The sequence below is a fragment of the Cicer arietinum genome, chromosome 2 (genome assembly GCF_000331145.2).
Source record: "Cicer arietinum cultivar CDC Frontier isolate Library 1 chromosome 2, Cicar.CDCFrontier_v2.0, whole genome shotgun sequence".
NCBI lineage: Eukaryota > Viridiplantae > Streptophyta > Magnoliopsida > Fabales > Fabaceae > Cicer > Cicer arietinum.
The window spans coordinates 20,578,520-20,584,030 of NC_021161.2; positions in this window are offsets into that span (position 1 = coordinate 20,578,520).

The window sequence follows — 5,511 nt, forward strand, 5'->3', positions numbered from 1 at the left end:
TTAATAAGTGTTAGTTGACATTATTATTTATTTATTCATTTTTAAACTTATAGATCATTTTCTATTTATTATTTATTTATTTAGTTATTTATTTTTATTATATGTTTTAGTATCGTTATTGAGTTATTCAATCATACTTATTCTACACCCTACACTTTTTTTAAGACACACACTTATGAGTGGAACCATACACCCGAGTTTGAACAAAACTTAAGTTTAGTTTCGAGGTGGTGTAGTGGTAGCCTTCTGGCTGTACATCCTGTTTGGTTAGCATGAAAATCTCACCTAGAGTTTGATCTTGTTGAGGGTATTGTCACTCCAAATAGTTTACCTATTGTTGTTGACAATATTCCAAAATGAGATTATTGGCTCTAGGGACCGTGTTTAGAACTATAGAGCCACCATTGTGAGAGTTTCACTACATAAGCCAATAGACCCTTTCATTATAAGAATATTCATATAAGCAAAAAACACCTCATACATTCATTCAAAATGTTATATATTCACAACAGGCATTCTACATTATTGCATTCATATCTCATGACATGACATCACTCCAAATAGTTTACCTATTGTTGTTGACAATATTCCAAAATGAGATTATTGGCTCTAGGGACCGTGTTTAGAACTATAGAGCCACCATTGTGAGAGTTTCACTACATAAGCTGATAGTCCCTTTTCATTATAAGAATATCCATATAAGCAAAAAACCCCTCATACATTCATTCAAAATGTTATATATTCACAACAGTCATTCTGCATAATTGCATCCATATCTCATAACATTGTTTCTTTTGAAAAATAAATTGGCATTTTGCATCAATTTTCAGGATTATTGGGGAATCATAAAGACCTTAGTCACATGTAAATTAAAGTGCACAATGGGATAAAAAAAACTTTATTTTTAAAGTTCAAACAACCTGATTTGAAAAGTTTAAGAGACATTAGCAATCAAATGAAAACTATACAACAAAAGAGTTTCTTTCACAATTATGGCAAAATCCTAAATCTCTTGGCAATGAATGTGCAAACGGGGGCCGCTCAATAATCTAGTCAAAGTTTACAAGTTTGTTGAAAATTAAAAAAATTTGGAAGAAGAATTGGAGGAGGAGATTTGGTTGTCCTATTTAAAGAGAAGATTGAAGTACCATATTCAATGTAGTTTTCAATTTAAATGTGATGTACTATTTTTTTCGTCAATGAAGGATTTGCTATTTTGATTTCCGATCCCCATATTTTCTTCACTAATAATTCATTCTTGTTAAAAAAAATACATAAAGCTTATAATTCCCCAACATCCAACTATCATAATTAACTAATTGATTTCATCTTCATCACACTCATATTTTAATGCATACTCATAGAAATTTTATTTATTTATTAAAAACAAAAACAAAAAAAAATCTATGAAGTTGTTTCCCCGACACCCTTATCGGACTCGCGCAAACTCCAAGATCATGGATGAACTCGAGCAAAACCAAGAAGTGATAAGAGCGGATGTAAACCAATTGAAGGACAAGGTTGATCAAATCCTAAAAGCTATACAGGTTTTGTCAAGGAAGGAGAATACGAATGGGAATCCTACAACTGCAAATGAAGAACATCAAACCACTCATTCTCACCCACCAGGCTTTACCCCTACTAACCAACAATTTCGTACAGCAGCTATGCAATTTCCTATGAATGGTCTCCCACCTGGTTTTACTCCGCCTATAGTCATTAACCCCGTGGACAATACCAAAACCACTCAACTATCAACCCCTAAAACCTAAACCAATCACAAGTTCCATCTCATTTGGGTTACGTGTCACCCCAAAAGACTATACCCTCATAAAATATTCCATATATTGCACCCCAAGTAATATATTTGCCAAATATTCTGTATCATACACTGAATACACAGAAGATTTCTATTTATGACATTTGCCAAACCTTTCAGAGCGCTGGAATAATATATGCTGATCATGGGGCTTTTGCGGAAGAGGATCATGGTGATGATGATACCCTCAAGCTAGTGTACCCTTGTCCTCCAAACACCAATCTCAATAATTGGAAGATCATCGAGTTTCCCGTGTTTGTTAATTCGTGTTCAAAGTAATTATGTATTTTTAACTCATTTTGCTCTGCCCAAGGCTATAAGGATAACTAGTTAGGGCATATATATTTCAATTCCGTACTTATTATCAATAAATGCATTTTTGAATTCTCCAACTGGTTTTTTTTTCCTTTTTCCTTTTCTCTTTTCTCTTTCTTTTGGCAATCCTTATTCATATTTTCTTTTTTTTTTTCCTTTTTCTTCTTAATTTAAACAATGCAGAGTCAAAAATGAATATGTTGAAAATAGCAGCGCTAGAACCATTTCTTGTAATTTTGAACGTCTGATGAATCATGCTAATGAGGATTGTGAAGCAATTGTGAGCTTCCCCCAGAACTAGAAAGCTTAATTGAACAGGAAGCTAAGATAATCCAACCCTATCAAGAACCTATTGAGGTGATCAATTTAGGGACTGAGCATGATAAAAAAAGAAGTTAAAATTGGTATGTCTATGAAAGAAAGTGAGCGAGAAAAGTTGGTTAAACTTTTAATTGATTATGTGGATGTCTTTGCATGGTCATTTCAGGATATGCCCGGGTTAGATACTAACATATTGAACACAAGCTACCACTCAAGCCTGAATACACTCCAATTAAATAGAAGTGGAGAAGGATGAGACCTGATATGTCACTTAAAATTAGAGAAAAGGTCAAGAAGAAATTTGAGGCTGGTTTCTTAGCAGTAGCAAAATATCCTCAATGGGTGGCTAATATTGTACCAGTTCCAAAGAAAGATGGAAAGGTTCAAATGTGCGTTGATTATCGGGATTTAAATAAAGCTAGTCCTAAAGATGATTTTCCTCTACCTCATATTGATGTCATAGTGGATAGCACTGCTCAATACTCTCTTTTCTCCTTCATGGATGGTTTCTCAGGGTACAATCAAATCAAGATGGCTCCCGAAGATATGGAGAAAACTACATTCATCACACAATGGGGGACTTTCTGCTATAAAGTGATGTCGTTTGGATTGAAGAATGTTGGGGCAACCTATCAAAGAGCAATGGTAACCTTGTTTCATGACATGATGCATAAAGAAATAGAGGTTTATGTGGACGATATGATTGCAAAATCTCGGACCGAAGAAGACCATGTTGTTAACCTTCAAAAGTTATTTGTGCGACTAAGGAAGTTCAAACTCCGTTTAAACCCTTCTAAATGCACTTTTGGTGTAAGATCAACCAAGTTACTTGGGTATATCGTTAGTCAAAAAGGGATAGAAGTGGATCCAGATAAAGTAAGAGAAATACAAGAAATGCCCGCTCCACGCACGAAAAAAGAAGTTCGTGGCTTTTTGGGCAGATTGAATTACATTGTCAGGTTCATATCGCATCTCACCACTACATGCGAGCCAATTTTCAAGTTGTTGCGCAAAGACCAAAAGGTTGAATGGAATGAGAATTGTCAAAAAGCTTTCTAAAAGATTAAGCAATACTTGTCAAAACCACCAGTATTAGTGCCTCCAGTTCCTGAAAAACCACTTATTATGTACTTAACAGTACTTGACGAGTCAATGGGTTGTGTACTGGGGCAGCATGACGAATCTGGTAGGAAAGAACATGCTATTTATTATTTGAGCAAAAAGTTCATCAGTTGTGAAACAAGGTATTCACTGCTTGAACGAACATGTTGCGCATTAGCATGAGTTGCTCGTCGGTTGAGGCAATACATGTTATGTCATACAACTTAGTTGGTGTCTAAAATGGACCCAATTAAGTACATCTTTGCGAAACCTGCTCTTACTGGAAGGATTGCCCGTTGGCAGATGTTGCTATCAGAATACGATTTGGTATACGTTACACAAAAAGTTATAAAAGGAAGTGCCCTAGCAGAGTATTTGGCCCAACAACCTGTAGAAGATTATCAATCAATGCAGTGTGAATTCCCCGATGAAGGCATCATGACTTTATTTGAAGAGAATGAATCACCTGATAAAGAAAAATGGACGCTGGTGTTTGATGGTGCTTCTAACGCGTTAGGTCATGGAATTGGGGCGATTTTGATTTCTCCGGAGAACCAGTTCACTCTATTTACGGCTAGATTGTGTTTTGATTGCACAAACAATATTGCAGAATATGAAGCATGTGTCATGGACATTAAAGCAGCCATTGAGTCAAAGATAAAAGTTCTTGAGGTATATGGAGACTCATCTTTGGTTATCCATCAAACGAAAGGAGAGTGGAAAACGCGAGATTCTAAATTGATTCCGTATCACACCCATATCAAAGAATTGACAAAACACTTTGAGAAGATTACTTTTCACCATATCCCTCGAGAAGAAAACCAGTTAGCTGACGCCTTGGCCACTTTGTCGTCAATGTTCAAAATAACCACTAATCAAGACGAACAGGTCATAAAAATTCAACAAAGAGATAAACCTGCATATTGATTATCAATAGAAGAAGAGTTGGATGGCAAGCCGTGGTTTTATGACATCAAATCACATGTTAAGAATAAGGAATATCCATTGGGTATTTCAGAGAATGACAAAAGGGTTTTAAGGAGATTGTCAATGAATTTCTTCTTGAATGGTGATGTGCTTTATAAGAGAAATCATGATATGGTTCTCCTCAGATGTGTGGATAAAGCAGAAGCGGAGAAAATTATCCAAGAGGTTCACGAAGGTTCTTTCGGAACTCATGCAAATGGGCACACAATGACAAGAAAAATCTTAAGGGCTGGCTACTACTGGTTGACCATGGAATCCGACTGCTTTAGTCACGTAAAGAAATGTCACAAATGTCAAATCTATGCTGATAAAATACATGTACCACCCACTTCTTTGAATGTTTTAACATCACCATGGCCATTTTCAATGTGGGGAATGGATGTTATTGGACTCATCGAGCCTAAGGCTTCAAATGGACACCGGTTTATCCTAGTAGCTATTGATTATTTCACAAAATGGGTTGAAGCCGCTTCTTATGCCAATGTGACGAGAAGTGTGGTTGTCAGATTCATCAAAAGAGAATTGATTTGTCGATATGGCTTACAAAACAAGATAATCACTGATAACGCGACTAATTTGAATAACAAAATGATGAAAGAGTTGTGTGATAGTTTCAAAATTCAGCACCATAATTCTTCGCCATATCGTCCGAAAACGAATGGAGCCGTAGAAGCAGCAAATAAGAATATCAAGAAGATCATACAAAAGATGGTGGAGACATATAAGGATTGGCATGAAATGCTTCCCTTTGCATTACATGGCTATAGAACCTCTGTTCGTACCTCAACAGGGGCAACTCCTTTCTCATTGGTGTATGGAATGGAAGCGGTACTTCCCATCGAAGTCGAAATTCCCTCAATCAAAGTCCTGATGGAAACAAAACTAGAAGAGGCAGAATGGGTTCAATCACGATATGACCAATTGAATCTCATAGAAGAAAAAAGAATGATAGCTCTATGTCACGGCCA